General features: G+C 52.4%; 1 protein-coding gene across 1 annotated transcript in view; it reads left to right on the forward strand.

Moving 5' to 3' along the window:
* JAK1 (Janus kinase 1) overlaps positions 1-18,877 on the forward strand; it is a 178,369-nt gene that overhangs the window by 155,883 nt on the left and 3,609 nt on the right. The window lies entirely within an intron of this gene.

Here is an 18,877-nt window from a genome sequence, read left to right on the forward strand (position 1 = left end):
CTGTTTTGCAGCCCTAACATGAGGTATTTCTTTACCCACCCAGGGACAGCTTTTGGATGTCCCAATCGTCTGGGTCTCCCAATAGAGCGCTGAAGAAGAAGGGAATTTTGTTACTTACCGTAAATTCCTTTTCTTCTAGCTCTTATTGGGAGACCCAGCACCCGCCCTGTTGTCCTTCGGGATGTTTTTGTTGTTTGCGGGTACACATGTTGTTCATGTTGAACGGTTTTTCAGTTCTCCGATGTTACTCGGAGTTAATTTGTTTAAACCAGTTATTGGCTTTCCTCCTTCTTGCTTTGGCACTAAAACTGGAGAACCCGTGATACCATGGGGGGGTATAGCCAGAAGGGGAGGGGCCTTGCACTTTTTAGTGTAGTGCTTTGTGTGGCCTCCGGAGGCAGTAGCTATACCCCAATCGTCTGGGTCTCCCAATAAGAGCTAGAAGAAAAGGAATTTACGGTAAGTAACAAAATTCCCTTCTTCTTCTAGCTCCTATTGGGAGACCCAGCACCCGCCCTGTTGTCCTTCGGGATTTTTGGGTGTTTTCGGGTACACATGTTGTTCATGTTGAACGGTTTTTCAGTTCTCCGATGTTACTCGGAGTGAATTTGTTTAACCAAGTTATTGGCTTTCCTCCTTCTTGCTTTTGCACTAAAACTGGTGAGCCAGTGATCCCACTGGGGGTGTATAGCCAGAAGGGGAGGGGCCTTACACTTTTTAGTGTAATGCTTTGTGTGGCCTCCGGAGGCAGTAGCTATACACCCAATCGTCTGGGTCTCCCAATAGGAGCTAGAAGAAAAGGAATTTACGGTAAGTAACAAAATTCCCTTCTTTCCAGACCGATTGTTTGGCGAACGTCTGGACAAGCTCATTTCTGACGCCACGGGAGGAAAGAGTACCTCCCTCCCCCAGCTGAAGCCCAGGACGTCCTTTACCAGACGTCCACAGTCCTCGTTCCGCTCCTTTCGGAACTCATTTGGTTGGTCGACATCCCGTGCTGTCCCCGCCACCAGCCGCGGACTACGTAGGGACTGACCTTCTCAGCTCTCCCCGAAACCCACTTCGTCATGGCAGCCTAGACCGAAACAGTCCAGGACTAGAGAGACTCGGCCACGACGTTTTTCCCCCCTCATGACTCCTTCGGCGCCCCGGAAGACACACTCATTGTAGGAGGTCGACTGCGGCTCTTTCAACACATCTGGGCTGCCGCCTCAGACGACAAATGGGTGCGAGACCTTGTGTCTTCCGGTTACCACATAGAATTTCGGACCCAACCCCCGAGTCGGTTCTTTCTCTCAAACCCCCCAAAGTCTCAAACGACGTGAAGCTTTTTTTCTCAGCAATCCACTCGCTCCAAACAGCAGGAGTGATAATACCTGTCCCAGACGACGAGAAGTTCGGGGTTTTTTATTCCAACCTCTTTGTGGTCCCCAAAAAGGATGGGTTAGTTCGACCCATCCTGGACCTCAAACACCTAAACAAACACGTGCACGTACGGAGATTCAGAATGGAGTCCCTAAGGTTCATTATTGCATCCATGGTCGAAGGGGAATTCCTCGCCTCCATAGACATCAAGGACGCGTACCTGCACATACCCATCGCCCCAGATCACCAAAAGTTCCTCCGCTTCGCAATTCAGGACTCCCACTTTCAATTCGTAGCTCTACCCTTCGGCCTTGCCACCGCACCAAGGGTCTTCACCAAAGTCATGGCGGCCGCCATGAGCGTCCAACACGCCAGGGGAGTAGTCGTTCTCCCTTACTTGGACGACCTCCTCATCAAGGCCCCCTCCTTCCGCGACTGCTCAACCAGCGTACAGATCACTGTGGACACCCTATCCCGCTTAGGGTGGCTAGTGAATCTGGACAAATCATCCCCGATCCCATCACGATCCATCACCTTCCTGGGCATGTCCCTGGACACCCGTCGGGGCTTGATCCTTCTCCCTCAGGACAAGGCGATCGCTCTTCAACGAGTGTTACGCTGCCTTCTACGTCCTATGTCTCGCTCCATTCGATTCAGCACGAAGGTGCTCGGCAGGATGGTGGCGGCTATGGAAGCAGTACCCTTTGCTCAACTGCACCTCCGCCCACTGCAGCTAGCCCTTCTAGCGGCCTTGGACAAGAGCCCCTTCTCCCTGGACAGACATCTTCACCTGACGCCTTCAGTCAGGTATGCACTCCGCTGGTGGCTTCGGTCCTCTTCCCTATCGAAGGGGAGATCTTTTCTCCCAGTGAACTGGTGTGGTCCTGACCACGGACGCCAGCCTCCTAGGCTGGGGAGCAGTGTACCGGCACCACACTGCTCAAGGACATTGGACGCCCCAGGAGTCTTTCCTACCCATAAACATCCTGGAACTCCGCGCGATCTTCCTCGCGCTCAGAGCGTTCTGCCCTCTGCTAGCGGGTCGTCAGATTCGAGTCCAATCGGACAATGCGACAGCTGTAGCCTATATCAATCGGCAGGGGGGCACCCGCAGCAAAGCGGCTTATCTCGAGGCCCACAAGATCCTCAGCTGGGCCGAATCGACGGGATCAGTGATATCAGCGGTACACATATGGGGTAGAGAACTGGGCAGCAGACTTTCTAAGTCGTCAAGGCCTGGCCGCCGGAGAATGGTCTCTCCACCCAGATGTGTTTCTACACATCTGCACTCGCTGGGGCACACCAGACGTGGACCTAATGGCCTCAAGGTTGAATGCAAAGGTACCCGCGTTCATAGCCAGGTCACGCGACCCGCAGTCCATCGGCGCGGATGCTCTAGTCTGCCCCTGGCATCACTTCTGCCTGCCTTACATATTTCCACCTCTACCCCTGCTGCCGCGGGTAATCAGGAAGATCAAGGCAGAGGGAGTCCCGGTGATACTTATAGCACCGGACTGGCCCAGGCGCGCCTGGTACGCCGAATTAGTACAAATGCTCACAGACGCACCGTGGCGCCTTCCAGACTTGCTGACCCAAGGGCCCATTTCCCATCAGAACTCCAGAGCCCTGAAGCTGACGGCATGGCCATTGAGACCTGGGTATTAACAAGAGCGGGATTCTCCCCCGCGGTTATTTCTACCAGGATCCGCACCCGAAAGCCTGCTTCATCCCGCATTTACCACCGTTTGTGGAAAATCTTCCTCTCATGGTGCAGGGAAACTAACGTCCAGCCTATGCCTCTGGCCATCCCCAGAATTCTCGACTTTCTACAGTGGCTTGCAAGCGGGGTTGGCTCTCAGTTCCCTTAAAGGGCAGATCTCAGCGCTCTCAATCTTCTACCAATGCCGCCTGGCTCAAAAACCGCAAGTCAAGACCTTCCTCCAGGGTGTTTCCCATCTAGTTCCCCCGTTCAAACGGCCGCTGGACCCATGGGACCTCAATCTCGTTCTAGATGGTCTCCAGAGGTCTCCCTTTGAGCCTCTCAAGGAATCCTCCCTTGCTCTTCTGTCCTGGAAGGTAACATTCCTGGTGGCAATTACGTCCATCAGACAGGTTTCGGAGCTGGCAGCACTCTCTTGCCGCGAGCCTTTTCTGATCTTTCACCAGGACAAGGTGGTTCTGCGCCCCTTCCGGATTTTCTTCCAAAGGTTCCTACCCCGTTTCATTTGAACGAGGACATTGTTCTGCCTTCCTTTTGTCCACACCCAGTTCACAGGGTGGAAAGGTCTCTGCATTCGTTAGACCTCGTCAGAGCCCTCAGATATTACATATCCAGGACAGCCCCTTTAGGAAAACGGACTCTTTCTTCGTCATTCCTGAGGGGCCTAAAAAGGGACAGGCAGCTTCAAAGGCGATGCTGGCTCGCTGGATTCGCTCTGCGATCCAGGAAGTCTACCGCTTGCAACTCAAGCCCATTCCTAGTGGGCTGCGGGCTCATTCCACGCGGGCAGTTGGCGCTTCGTGGGCCGTTCGGCATCAGGCTTCAGTGGAACAGGTGTGTAAGGCTGCGACCTGGTCTAGCCTACATACGTTTTCAAAGCATTACAGAGTCCATACCCAGGTTTCAGCTGAGGCAAATCTGGGTAGGACAATTCTGCAAACGGCAGTAGAGCACCTCTCTCAGTAGGTGCTCCAGGCTGTCTGGGACTGGTTTCTAGTCCTTGGGTTGCGTTATCTTGTTTTCTTCGTCGCTCTATTGGGAGACCCAGCCGATTGGGTGTATAGCACTGCCTCCGGAGGCCACACAAAGCAATTACACTAAAAAGTGTAAGGCCCCTCCCCTTCTGGCTATACACCCCCAGTGGGATCACTGGCTCACCAGTTTTCTGCTTTGTGCGAAGGAGGTCAGACATCCACGCATAGCTCCACTGTTTGTAGTCAGCAGTAGCTGCTGGCTATATCGGATGGAAGAAAAGAGGGCCCATATGGGGCCCCCAGCATGCTCCCTTCTCACCCGCGGTGGTGCTTGTAAGGTTGAGGTACCTATTGCTGGTACAGAGGCTGGAGCCCACATGCTGTTTTCCTTCCACATCCCCTGGGGCTCTGTGGAAGTGGGATCTTGCCGGCCCCCAAGCCCTGGGGCCGGGCTCCATCCACAGACCCATAGAACCTGCTGGATTTGGAGCGGGAGTGCCGTTCAGGGACAAGGCCCTGCAACTTTCAGGTACTCTGTGTCCCCGGCAGGCACGGACACTCTCAGGCTTGCTGAGCGTTATAGTGCGCCGGGGACAGTAGCGCTGTGCGCCGGGGTTAGGTCACTGCAGCTTTGCTGAGTGACGTTTCATGTTGGGAACTACTGCGCCGACCGCTCCTGGAGCGGCGGCGCAGCTGCGACTTGTAGTGCGCCGGGGACTTTGCGCCGACCGCGCTTTTACGGCGGCGGCGCTTCTAACTTTAGCCCCCGGCTTCTGCGGCCTAGTGCCGCTTCGTTCCCGCCCCCACCCTGTCAATCAGGGTAGGGGAGAGACGCTGCTCAATTAACAGCGCCGAGGGCTGGAGCTTTATTTACATGCTCCAGCCCTCTCACTAGGCACAGGGGGAAGCAGACTTCCCGCTCTTCGTCGGTGTACGCCCAGGGCCCGCCCCCCCTCTCCACAAGGACGCCGGCAGCCATTACACATGCGGCTGGCTGGGGAAAGGCAGCAGGCTCTGGGAGACCCAGACTAGAGGGATTTCTGGCGTCCACACACCGCTCCTAAGCGGGTGGTAAGCAGCACAGTAGTGCTGGCCCCTCTAGTGCCTCAGTGTTATATTAGTGTACTTTTTTCTTGGTACCATATATATATATATATATATTTATATAGTGCACTGTAAGGTCGCTTCTTGGCTGGACACCCTGTACTGCTCTGAGGAGGCAGCAACATGTCATCCGCAAAACGCAAGGGTGCCAAGGCACAGGCTGTGTACACTGTTTGTACTGCATGTGGGGCTGATCTACCGGCAGGCTCCAAAGACTCACATTGTGTTCAATGTTCAATCCCAGTGGCACTTCGTCAGCCAGAGCCTAATGTGGTGGTAGCCCAGGCTGAGGCGCCTGTGAACCCTGCCCCGGTGACGGGGACAGACTTTGCAGTTTTTGCTGATAAAATGTCTGTGACTATGGCAAAAATCCTGGAGACCTTGCAGTCCAGGCCAGTTGCTCAGGCCATGGACACTGCTGTGTCTATGCTCCCCGGTCCCCCTCAGTTGGAACTAATCCGTACTTCAGGGGGGTCTCAAGCATCACAGGCTGAAGTCTCTGACTCAGATGACAGTCCCAGGCAGCCTAAGCGAGCTCGCTGGGAAAGACCCTCCACGTCCTCACACTGTTCAGGGTCTCAGCGACAAGAGTCTCTCTATGATGAGACTGAGCAAGGTGACCAGGATTCTAATCCTGAGGCCCCTCTCAATCTGGATGCCCCTGATGGTGACGCCATGGTTAATGACCTTATATCGGCAATTAATAGGCTGTTGGATATTTCTCCCCCAGCCCCTTCTGCAGAGGAGGCAGCTGCACAGCAGGAGAAGTTCCATTTCCTATATCCCAAGCGTAAATTAAGTGCTTTTTTGGACCACTCTGATTTCAGAGAATCGATCCAGAAACACGACGCTCATCCAGACAAGCGTTTCTCTAAACGTTCTAAGGATACCCGTTATCCTTTTCCCTCTGAGGTAGCCAAACGCTGGACCCAGTGTCCAAAGGTGGATCCCCCAATTTCCAAGCTTGCGGCTAGATCCATAGTCGCAGTAGAGGATGGCGCTTCACTTAAAGATGCCAACGACAGACAGATGGACCTTTGGTTGAAATCTGTCTATGAATCTATCGGCGCGTCGTTTGCTCCAGCATTCGCGGCCGTGTGGGCACTCCAAGCTATTTCAGCTGGTTTAGCACAGGTGGATGCTTTCATACATCCAGCAGTGCCGCAAGTGGCGTCCCTAACTTCGCAAATGTCTGCGTTTGCGACCTATGCTATCAATGCTGTCCTAGAATCTACGAGCCGTACCGCTATGGCGTCCGCCAATTCTGTGGTTTTGCGCAGAGCCTTGTGGTTAAAGGACTGGAAAGCAGATGCTGGTTCCAAAAAATGCTTAACCAGCTTGCCATTATCTAGAGACAGACTGTTTGGTGAGCCATTGGCTGAAATCATAAAACAGTCTAAGGGTAAGGACTCTTCCTTACCACAGCCCAGAGCAAGTAAACCTCAACAGAAAAAGTGGCAGTCGAGGTTTCGGTCCTTTCGTGGCTCGGGCAAGGCCCAATTCTCCTCGTCCAAAAGGACTCAGAAAGAACAAGGGAACTCAGATTCCTGGCGGGCTCACTCACGCCCCAGGAAAGCAAATGGAGGAACCGCTTCCAAAGCGGCTACCTCATGACTTTCGGCCTCCTCCCTCCGCATCCTCGGTCGGTGGCAGGCTCTCCCGCTTTTGCGACATTTGGCTGTCTCAGGTCAAAGACCGGTGGGTAACAGACATTCTGTCTCGCGGGTACAGAATCGAGTTCAGTTCTCGGCCTCCACTTCGGTTCTTCAGAACCTCCCCACACCCCAACCGAGCAGATGCCCTGCTGCAGGCGGTGGACTCTCTAAGAGCAGAAGGAGTCGTGATCCCTGTCCCCCCTCTCGAACGGGGGCGAGGATTTTACTCCAATCTCTTTGTGGTTCCAAAAAAGGACGGCTCCTTCCGTCCTGTTCTGGACCTAAAACTACTCAACAAGCATGTGAACGCCAGGCGGTTCCGGATGGAATCCCTCCGCTCAGTCATTGCCTCTATGTCTCAAGGAGATTTCCTAGCATCAATAGACATCAAGGATGCTTATCTCCACGTGCCGATTGCTACAGAGCACCAATGCTTCCTACGCTTCGTGATAGGAGACGACCATCTTCAGTTCGTAGCTCTGCCATTTGGTCTGGCGACAGCCCCTCGGGTGTTCACCAAGGTCATGGCGGCAGTGGTAGCAGTCTTGCACTCTCAGGGACACTCTGTGATCCCTTACTTGGACGATCTACTGGTCAAGGCACCCTCTCAAGAGGCATGCCGACTCAGCCTGAATGTTGCACTGGAGACTCTCCAGGCGTTCGGGTGGATCATCAACTTCCCAAAGTCAAATCTGTCACCGGCCCAATCACTAACGTATCTTGGCATGGAGTTTCATACTCTCTCAGCGATAGTGAAACTTCCGCTGGACAAGCAGCGGTCTCTACAGACTGGGGTGCAGGCTCTCCTTCAAAGTCAGCCGCACTCCTTAAGACGCCTCATGCACTTCCTCGGGAAGATGGTGGCGGCAATAGAGGCGGTTCCGTTTGCGCAGTTTCATCTGCGTCCACTTCAATGGGACATTCTCCGCCAATGGGACGGGAAGTCAACATCCCTGGACAGGAAGGTCTCCCTTTCCCAGACAGCCAAAGACTCTCTGCAGTGGTGGCTTCTTCCCACCTCATTATCACAGGGAAGATCCTTCCTACCACCGTCTTGGGCGGTGGTCACGACAGATGCGAGTCTGTCAGGGTGGGGAGCAGTCTTTCTCCACCACAGGGCTCAGGGTACGTGGTCTCAGCAGGAGTCCACCCTTCAGATCAATGTTCTGGAAATCAGAGCAGTGTATCTTGCCCTACTAGCCTTCCAGCAGTGGCTGGAAGGAAGGCAGATCCGAATTCAGTCGGACAACTCCACAGCGGTGGCATACATCAACCACCAAGGGGGGACACGCAGTCGGCAAGCCTTCCAGGAAGTCCGGAGGATTCTGATGTGGGTGGAAGCCACAGCCTCCACCATATCCGCGGTTCACATCCCCGGCGTAGAAAACTGGGAAGCAGACTTCCTCAGTCGCCAGGGCATGGACGCAGGGGAATGGTCCCTTCACCCAGACGTGTTTCAGGAAATCTGTCGCCGCTGGGGGGTGCCGGACGTCGACCTAATGGCGTCACGGCACAACAACAAGGTCCCAACCTTCATGGCACGGTCTCGCGATCAAAGAGCGCTGGCGGCAGACGCCCTAGTGCAAGATTGGTCGCAGTTCCGGCTCCCTTATGTGTTTCCACCTCTGGCACTCCTGCCCAGAGTGCTACGCAAAATCAGATCCGACTGCAGCCGCGTCATACTTGTCGCCCCAGACTGGCCGAGGAGGGCGTGGTATCCGGATCTGTGGCAGCTCACGGTCGGCCAACCGTGGGCACTCCCAGACCGACCAGACTTACTGTCCCAAGGGCCGTTTTTCCATCGGAATTCTGCGGCCCTGAACCTGACTGTGTGGCCATTGAGTCCTGGATCCTAACGTCTTCAGGATTGTCCCAAGGGGTCGTTGCCACCATGAGACAGGCTAGGAAGCCCACGTCTGCTAAGATCTACCACAGAACGTGGAGGATATTTTTATCCTGGTGCTCTGCTCAGGGAGTGTCTCCCTGGCCATTTGCATTGCCTACCTTTCTTTCTTTCCTGCAATCTGGGTTAGAAAAAGGTTTGTCGCTCGGCTCCCTTAAAGGTCAGGTCTCGGCGCTATCCGTCTTTTTTCAGAGGCGTTTGGCACGCCTTCCTAAGGTGCGCACGTTCCTACAGGGGGTTTGCCATATCGTACCCCCGTACAAGCGGCCGTTAGATCCATGGGATCTGAACAGGGTACTAGTTGCCCTCCAAAAGCCGCCTTTCGAGCCTCTGAAGGAGGTTTCACTTTCTAGACTATCACAGAAAGTGGCTTTTCTGGTAGCGATCACATCTCTTCGGAGAGTGTCTGAGCTGGCAGCACTATCATCCAAGGCTCCCTTCCTGGTCTTCCACCAGGACAAGGTTGTGCTGCGTCCTATTCAGGAGTTTCTCCCGAAGGTGGTATCCTCTTTTCATCTTAATCAGGATATCTCTTTGCCTTCGTTTTGTCCTCATGGAGTTCATCGGTATGAGAAGGATTTACATTTGTTAGATCTGGTGAGAGCACTCAGAATCTACATTTCCCGCATGGCGCCCTTGCGCCGTTCGGATGCACTCTTTGTCCTTGTCGCTGGTAAGCGCAAAGGGTCGCAGGCTTCTAAAGCCACCCTGGCTCGATGGATCAAAGAACCAATTCTTGAAGCCTACCGTTCTGCTGGGCTTCCGGTTCCATCAGGGCTGAAGGCCCATTCTACCAGAGCCGTGGGTGCATCCTGGGCATTACGACACCAGGCTACGGCTCAACAGGTGTGCCAGGCAGCTACCTGGTCGAGTCTGCACACTTTCACCAAACATTATCAGGTGCATACCTATGCTTCGGCGGACGCCAGCCTAGGTAGAAGAGTCCTGCAGGCGGCAGTTGCCTCCCCGTAGGGGAGGGCTGTCTTGCAGCTCTAACATGAGGTATTTCTTTACCCACCCAGGGACAGCTTTTGGACGTCCCAATCGTCTGGGTCTCCCAATAGAGCGACGAAGAAGGGAATTTTGTTACTTACCGTAAATTCCTTTTCTTCTAGCTCTTATTGGGAGACCCAGCACCCGCCCTGTTGTCCTTCGGGATTGTTGGTTTGTTTGCGGGTACACATGTTGTTCATGTTGAACGGTTTTCAGTTCTCCGATGTTACTCGGAGAGAATTTGTTTAAACCAGTTATTGGCTTTCCTCCTTCTTGCTTTTGCACTAAAACTGGTGAGCCAGTGATCCCACTGGGGGTGTATAGCCAGAAGGGGAGGGGCCTTACACTTTTTAGTGTAATTGCTTTGTGTGGCCTCCGGAGGCAGTGCTATACACCCAATCGGCTGGGTCTCCCAATAAGAGCTAGAAGAAAAGGAATTTACGGTAAGTAACAAAATTCCCTTCTTTTACTTTTCCCACACATGGACTGCTTTAGGACGTCCCATGGTCCTGTGTCCCCCAATGAGGCGTCAGAGAAAAACGTATTTTTGTTTACTCACCGTAAAATCGTCTTCTCTTAGCCATCATTGGGGGACACAGAACCCACCCTGTTGCCCTGCGGGGCCTTGGTTCTCTCAGTACCTTATTTGGTTATGTCTCTTCGTTTCTCATGTTCCTCTGTTGAGAAGTTTTTACTGGTTTTTTTCTCCTACTGCTTGTGTACTAAAACTGAGGCTGCCTGGCCTGGCCAGGGGGTGTATACTGCAGAAGAGGAGCTATGCTTTTGCATCTACTTAGTGTCCTCCTATGGATAGGCAGCATAACACCCCATGGTCCTGTATCCCCCAATGATGGCTAAGAGAAAACGATTTTACGGTGAATACACAAAAATCCATTTTTCAACAAAAACATAGTAAATAACATTTGTGCAGTCTATGAATTTGTTGTAAGAAATAGAATTGCCTCCATCAGATCCTCCTTCGCAGATGACCTCAAACCTGACCTATTAATTTTAAGGCTAGAGAACAACCTCTCTACGCTAACTTGGGTTGGAGGCAAAGCCGTAACCACATGGGCAACATCGCTAACAATTTCCGGGTATAAAGGAATTGCCTCATGCACAGTCAGTTTTGATGAACGGTTGAATTTTTATATTTTTTTGAGAGCAAGTGAAAAATTTTACTGAAATCTGGTCAATCTGCTGCTATAGGAGATGGAGTGAAATCTTTTTCCTTGCGGCAACACTTTGCCTGCTCCATGTCATCCAAATACTTGTCAAAGTTAAACTCCTCATCTAATGAGGATGAGGATATGGCAGCAGTAGCACTGACAGTCCCCAAGTCCTCTTCCGCCTTTCAGTCCTGTAGCCGCTCATCCTAACTGCTACCTCACTCAAAGCTTCTTTTCCTTTAGTAAGCTGTTGATCATCAAGCAGTATACGATGACTTGGGTCCACATAAACAGCTGCCAGAAGAATTTTATTTTCCAATATCTGTGTCTCTCTCCGTTTCAGTGAAGCAGGAATGCCATCTGCGATTAAACCTTCTCTTTGGGACAGGCAAAATAGCAAGTTCTTCCACTCCCTTATGAAAATGCCAGGCGTTAAATCCTTAGCTTGTAATTTTTTAGTCACGGTAAATGGGTGATTAAGCAATTCCTTCAATTCAGCCACCTGTGTCCATTGACCTTCATTTAATGTTACTTTGAGGGTTCACCATATCTATAAGAATCAATTTTAGTTCAAGCAATCGCTCCGTCATTAAATAAGTGCTGCCTCACCGAGTGGCTTGATCAACAATTGCTCCTTTCCCAGCACGTCTCTTCAAGATGGAATCAATTTTAGGGGTTCTGGCGGCAATAACCAACTTCCTCACTTTTCCAATCAGATTTGCAGCATGTCCGCCCAGTTTCACACATCTGGCTTTTCGCGCACGCCAGTACAGTACGATACAGTACAGTGGCAGCGCCGCAACTTCCAGGTCACATGCTCCGGTCACATGAAAGCATGTGACCGGCGTTTGTCGCGCTGCCACTGTACTGTATACACTATACTGGAGTGCGCCGCATCCGCCAAACCGGCGAAAAGCCGGATGTGTGAAATCGGGGTCCCTCTTGCAGAGTATCTCTTATTGCCAGCTGCAGTGTGTACACAACACAGCGCATGTGATGAATAGGAAAGTGTTTTGAAGCAGCTTCAACAAGATCATCTAATCCTAAAGTATCATTCTGCTGTTCTTCTGTTGTAATATTTGTTTGTTCCTCAGTTACATGAACAGTGTTGTGGCTCCATCTCACACATACTAAATCCTAAATTTTCTTCTAGCTGTTGTTCATTACTCTCATTCATCAGTTTAATTTTACTTATGTTTGAAGCACTGTCCGTTACAATGGCAAGAACCTGTTCTTTTTTGCGTTCCTAATCTTGCAGAACTTTTTCCACTAAGGCCTGGAGAAACTGGCTGCTGTGATGAACTTTACTATCTTTTACTGCCAGTGTCTTGCTAACAATTTCTTTCTTGTTACAAACATATCGAACATTGATGACAAAATAATTCAGTGAAATGCAGTGACTCCGGGCACCCAGCAAAGCCAATGGGTGAAAAGATAGGACATTCAGACAGCGTTTTGTGAGGATCCTCACAGAGAATGAGCAGTCAGTTTGTGGTGTTTTTCTAATCTGCTTTTGCTATTGAAAGCATTGTTTATGAGCTCAAAAACCTTTTCAGGTGATGCGGTTTTTTAAAAAGCTGATCTGCTTTTACAGCTGACAAATGTATCCTCAAAAAACGCTGTGTGTGAATGTAGCCTTAGATCAGGAATAGAACAGACATTTCTTCATCGTTCCTATGGGAGACCCAGACCATGACCATGGTGTATAGCTTCTGCCTCCGGAGGACACACAAAGTACTACACTAAAAAGTGTAGCTCCTCCCTCTGAGCATATACACCCCCTGGATAACCAAATATAGCCAGTTCAATGCTTTGTGTTCAGGAGGCACACATCCACACATGCATTCTCATCTGTTTTTTCATTTTTGGAAAGAGTTGGAAGAAAAGCGGGTCCAAGCCTGGACCCCCAGCATGTCCCTTCTCACCCCACTGTGTCGGCGGTGTTGTTAAGGTTGATTTCAGGGCTGGAGCCTTACATGCCGTGCTCCTTCACCATCCCTCGGGCTCTGGCTTGAAGTGGGAGCCAGCACGGTTCTCACTGCCTTGCAGGAGACCGGTCTCCATCCGCAGCCCTTTCAGGATCCTGCCGGACGGAGCACTCATCCCTCAGGGACCTGGCCCTGCGTCTCACAAGCTAAGTATCTGAGACGCTATTGTCGGAGGGTCCCTTGTACTTTATTGTGGGGGAGTGTGTGCTGTTTAACTTTTGTGACATTTCCGGCCGGTTCTCTGGTTTTCACCTGAGAACCGCGCCGAGGGTGCCTGCGCGCCGGCCGCATTGTTAAATTTAGGCCCCGGCTTCGCCTGAGGCCTAGTTTCGTTTTCTCTGCCCCTGCATGTCAGTCATGCAGAGGGACAGAGCGGCTCCGCCCACCGGCCGTTCGGCACAGGGGAGGGACACTCCTCTCTGAGGAAATGTTTCCCTCCCCTGTATATCTCCTTGGCCCTCCGGATCCCGCTCTTCGAGTAGGCCCCGCCCCCTCTCCTCGCTCCGGCGCCATTTTATCAGCGTTCTAACACCGATCGGCGCTGGCTGCAGCATGTCTCTGGGGGTCCGGGCTGTGGGATCTGGAGGGCACACAAACGGTCTGGTAAGCCACAACCTCCGGTTGTGGACCTGCTTATACATTCTCTGGGGGTCATTCTGACTCAGAGCCCCCACTTCAGCAGCATGTCTCACACTAGGAGCAAGGCTGCAAGACTGTACTCAATATGCACTGCATGTAAGCTTGTACTGCCTGAACCGAGCACATATCCACATTGTGATGCCTGCTCTAACATGGTGGTGCCTCAGCCTGGAGTCTCCCCAGTGGTCCCTCCGGCCCCGGTGGCTGAACCCCCGGCTTGGGTAGAATCCTTCTCTAAGTCTATCTCCCAGTCTTTTGCCGACTCCATGGGAGAATTGTCCCGGACTCTGCTGAGCATGCATCAGCCCCCTTCTCAGGGCGCCTCTGCTGCTTCGGCTCGCTCTGCAGAGCTCACAGAGGACTCTTCATCTGGTTTCAGACCCAGTCCTCCTAAAAGGAGACGCAGGGTCCCCTCTCCTTCCTCGTCCCGCGGCTCTGATTCACGAGCTGACTCGCAGGACGCCTTTACTAGGGGCTCGGACGCTACCTCCATGTGCCCCATTGATCTGACCGAGGGCGACGCAGATGTTAGTGATTTGATTGCGTCCATTAATTTTGTACTGGACCTCAATCCGCCAGTATCAGAGGAGCAACCCTCTCTGGCAGAAAAGCACCAGTTTACCTTGCCTAAGAGAACAAGGAGTGTGTTCTTTAACCACTCCAGTTTTCAGGCCACTGTGACCAAGCCCTGGGCCTGTCCTGACAAATGCTTCCCAAAGCGTGGGTCTGATGACCGTTTTCCTTTTCCACCAGAGGTGGTCAAAGAGTGGGCTCATTCACCAAAGGTAGACCCTCCGGTGTCTAGACTCTCAGCCCGGACAGTTGTATCAGTGGCTGATGGCACCTCACTTAAGGATCCCACTGACCACCAGGTTGACCTTCTGGCCAAATCTGTATATGAGGCGGCAGGGGCCTCGTTCTCCCCATCTTTTGCAGCAGTGTGGGCTCTCAAGGCCATATCTGCTTCTCTAGAGGAGATGCATTCCCTCACCAGGGACTCTATGCCTGAAATGGTTGCCTTAACTTCCCAGGCTTCAGCCTTTTCATCCTACGCCATGTCTGCCATGCTGGAGGCTTCTCACCGCACTGCGGTGGCTTCGGCTAATTCCCTCGCTATCCGCAGGATCTTGTGGCTTCGAGAGTGGAAGGCAGACGCTTCTTCAAAGAAGTACCTTGCTGGGCTCCCATTTGCTGGGTCCAGGCTGTTCGGTGAACAACTGGATGAGATTATTAAGGAAGCTACTGGCGGGAAGAGTACTTCCTTGCCACAGACTAAGACCAGGAAGCCTGTCCAGGGCAGGAACCAGTCGAGGTTTCGTTCCTTTCGTTCCTCCAACTGGTCGTCCTCGCCCTCGTCCACTAACTCAGCCAAGGACCAAAAGCCCAACTGGCGCACGAAGCCGCGTCCCCAAAAGTCCGCAGGAGCGGCTGCCACCAAGGCAGCCTCCTCTTGACTATCTGGCCGTGCCAGCAACGTCCATGGTCGGTGGCAGGCTCTCCCACTTTGGCGACGTATGGTTTCAACACGTCTCCGATCAGTGGGTGCGGGATATAATCTCCCACGGCTACAGGATAGAATTCTCTTCCAGCCCGCCAAACAGATTTTTTCTGTCAACTCCCCCCTGCTCCAAGGCCGCCGCCTTCTCTCAGGCCGTGGCATCCTTGCAGGCCAACGGAGTAATTGTACCGGTTCCCGCCCGGGAACGGTTCAGAGGTTTCTACTCAAATCTCTTCCTAGTCCCCAAAAAGGACGGTTCCTTCCGGCCCATCCTGGATCTCAAGCTTCTCAACAAGCATGTTCAGGTGCGGCATTTTCGCATGGAGTCTCTGCGATCAGTCATTGCCTCAATGACCCAAGGGGATTTCCTGGCATCCATCGACATCAGAGATGCCTATCTGCATGTGCCAATTGCAGTTTCACACCAGCGTTGGCTACGTTTTGCAATCGGGAAGGAACATTTCCATTTCGTGGCTCACCCCTTCGGGTTAGCCACGGCCCCTCGAGTTTTCACCAAGGTCATGGCAGCAGTGGTTGCGGTTCTGCACCTCCAGGGGTTGGCAGTGATTCCTTATCTGGACGACCTAGTCAAGGCTTCATCCAGTGCAGACTGTCAGCGGAGTGTCTCGCTCACTCTCGCCACTCTAGTTCAATTCGGGTGGCTTGTCAATCTGCCCAAGTCCACTCTGACTCCGACCCAGAAACTCACGTACCTAGGGATGCAATTCGAGACTCTGCCGGCACTGGTCAAGCTGCCCTTAGTCAAACAGCAGTCCCTCCATCTGGCGGTGCGCTCTTTGCTGAGGCCCCGCCGTCATTCCATCAGGCACCTAATGCAGGTGCTGGGTCAGATGGTGGCGTCAATGGAAGCGGTTCCCTTTGCCCAGTTCCATCTGCGTCCTCTGCAGCTGGACATTCTCCGCTGTTGGGACAGGCGGACTTCTTCCTTGCACAGGTTCGTGGCTCTGTCGCCACAGACCAGGGGCTCTCTTCAGTGGTGGCTTCGGCCCCTCTCTCTGTCTCAGGGACGCTCCTTCCTGGCCCCGTCCTGGGTGATTCTCACCACGGATGCCAGTCTATCCGGCTGGGGAGCAGTATATCTCCGCCACAGAGCGCAGGGCACTTGGACTCCGTCCGAATCAGCCCTCTCGATCAATGTGCTGGAAATCAGAGCGGTGCTTCTAGCTCTCGTAGCCTTTCACCACCTGTTGGCGGGCAAGCATATTCGAGTCCAGTCAGACAATGCGACAGCGGTTGCCTACATCAATCACCAGGGCGGGACTCGCAGCCGCCTGGCAATGTTGGAGGTTCAACGCATCCTTCAGTGGACGGAGGACTCCAAGTCCACCATATCCGCAGTCCACATCCCAGGCGTAGAAAACTGGGAGGCAGATTATCTCAGCCGTCAAACCGTGGACAGCGGCGAGTGGGCTCTGCATCCGGCAGTGTTTCGTTCAATCTGCCGCAAGTGGGGCACTCCGGAAGTGGATCTGATGGCATCCCGGCACAACAACAAGATCCCGGTTTACGTGGCTCGCTCCCACGATCCTCAGGCCTTTGCAGCAGACGCGCTGGTTCAAGATTAGTCCCAGTTTCGTCTGTCTTATGTGTTTCCCCCTCTAGCTCTCTTGCCCAGAGTCCTGTGCAAGATCAGAATGGAGGGCCGTCGGGTCAACCTCATTGCTCCAGACTGGCCCAGACGAGCTTGGTACCCAGACCTACTCCATCTGTCCGTAGAGGTGCCGTGGCATCTTCCGGACCGCCCAGACCTTCTCTCACAAGGTCCGTTTTTCCGCCAGAATTCTGCGGCTCTCAGATTGACGGCGTGGCTCTTGAGTCCTGGATCTTGACGACTTCTGGCATTCCTCCTGAAGTCATATCCACTATGACTCGGGCTCGGAAGTCTTCCTCGGCAAAAATTTATCACAGGACTTGGAGAATTTTCCTGTCCTGGTGTCGTTCTTCCGGCCATGCTCCTTGGCCTTTTTCCTTGCCGACCATCCTGTCCTTTCTACAGTCCGGTCTGCAGCTAGGACTATCCCTCAATTCCCTCAAGGGACAGGTCTCGGCTCGGTCAGTGTTGTTCCAGCGGCGTATCGCCCGGCTGGCTCAGGTGCGCACTTTTATGCAGGGCGCATCTCACATCATACCGCCTTATCGGCGGCCTTTGGATCCCTGGGACCTTAATCTGGTCCTCACGGCTTTGCAGAACCCCCCCCTTTGAGCCTCTTAGGGAGGTTTCTTTGTTTCGTCTTTCACAGAAAGTGGTCTTTCTAGTGGCCATAACTTCCCTCAGGAGAGTCTCTGATTTAGCTGCACTCTCTTCGGAGTTACCTTTTTTGGTTTTTCATCAAGACAAGGTGGTTCTCCGTCCGACTCCGGACTTTCTCCCTAAGGTGGTATCTCCTTTCCACCTTAACCAGGACATTTCCTTGCCTTCCTTATGTCCGGCTCCTGTTCATAGCTTTGAAAAAGCGTTGCATACTCTGGATCTGGTGCGGGCGCTCCGGATCTATGTGTCACGCACCGCTGTTCTTAGGCGGTGCACCTCTCTTTTTGTGCTGACTACAGGTCGGTGCAAGGGCCTCTCGGCTTCTAAACCGACCCTGGCTCGTTGGATTAGGTCGGCCATATCCGATGCCTACCAGTGTTCTCAAGTGCCTCCCCCGCCGGGGATCAAGGCACACTCGACCAGAGCTGTCGGTGCCTCTTGGGCTTTCAGGCACCAGGCTACGGCTCAGCAGGTCTGTCAGGCTGCCACTTGGTCTAGTCTGCACACCTTTTCGAAGCACTACCAAAAGTTAGGTTTCGCCTACTTCTCAGTTTTCTGTTTATTCCCACCCATGGACTGCTTTGAGACGTCCCAATGTCTGGGTTTCCCATAGGAACGATAAAGAAAAAGAGAATTTTGTTTACTTACCGTAAATTCTTTTTCTTATAGTTCCGTAATGGGAGACCCAGCACCCTCCCTGTTGCCTGTTGGCAGTTTCTTGTTCCGCGTGTTATCACCGGCTGTTGTTGTAGACAGAGGCTCCGGTTGTTCCGGTTTTTGCTCTCTCTCTACTGTGGGTGGCTATTCTCCTTCAGCTTTTGCACTAAACTGGCTATATTTGGTTATCCAGGGGGTGTATATGCTCAGAGGGAGGAGCTACACTTTTTAGTGTAGTACTTTGTGTGTCCTCCGGAGGCAGAAGCTATACACCATGGTCATGGTCTGGGTCTCCCATTACGGAACTATAAGAAAAAGAGTTTACGGTAAGTAAACAAAATTCTTTTTATAGGACATTTCATAACTTTCCCAAATTCCTATGAAAAAATATTCAGCACATTCTGCATTGCACTACTGTCCCCAATTTATTATATATTTTAGGAGTTGGTGCATTTTATATCGACTCCACCAAAATGAGCTCTGACTCAGACTCCACAGCCCTGACCACGGGGAAGACTATTCTTATGGAGACCTGACAAACCAGTCTGGCTGCCAGTGAGGGCACTTGGAAGTCAAAAGTGGGCAGTAGCAATCTTAAAAGTCAAAATTAAAGCATTTTATAATGTTAACTGAAGGCATATGAAGTTATTCCGCTCTCTGCGGCACACTATTTTGCAGACAATCTCCACATGCAATATAAAGTAGAAATTAACACTCATTTATTTTATGAAAGTGCCACAGGTGACTTAATTTCAGCGCTGGTCTTGAAGGCCATAAAGCGCCACTTCTGCATTGTTAGCTGAGACAGCCAGGCCCCTTCAAAGTCAGCCCCTTTTTCTTAATTTTTGCATCAGCGATGCAGCTTCTTGCACTCGCTCATAAAAACTGAAATACTTTTTAATTGTGCCGCCCCCATTGATTTGTGTCTGAAGTGCGGCTT

The sequence above is a fragment of the Anomaloglossus baeobatrachus genome, chromosome 8 (genome assembly GCF_048569485.1).
Source record: "Anomaloglossus baeobatrachus isolate aAnoBae1 chromosome 8, aAnoBae1.hap1, whole genome shotgun sequence".
Lineage (NCBI taxonomy): Eukaryota > Metazoa > Chordata > Amphibia > Anura > Aromobatidae > Anomaloglossus > Anomaloglossus baeobatrachus.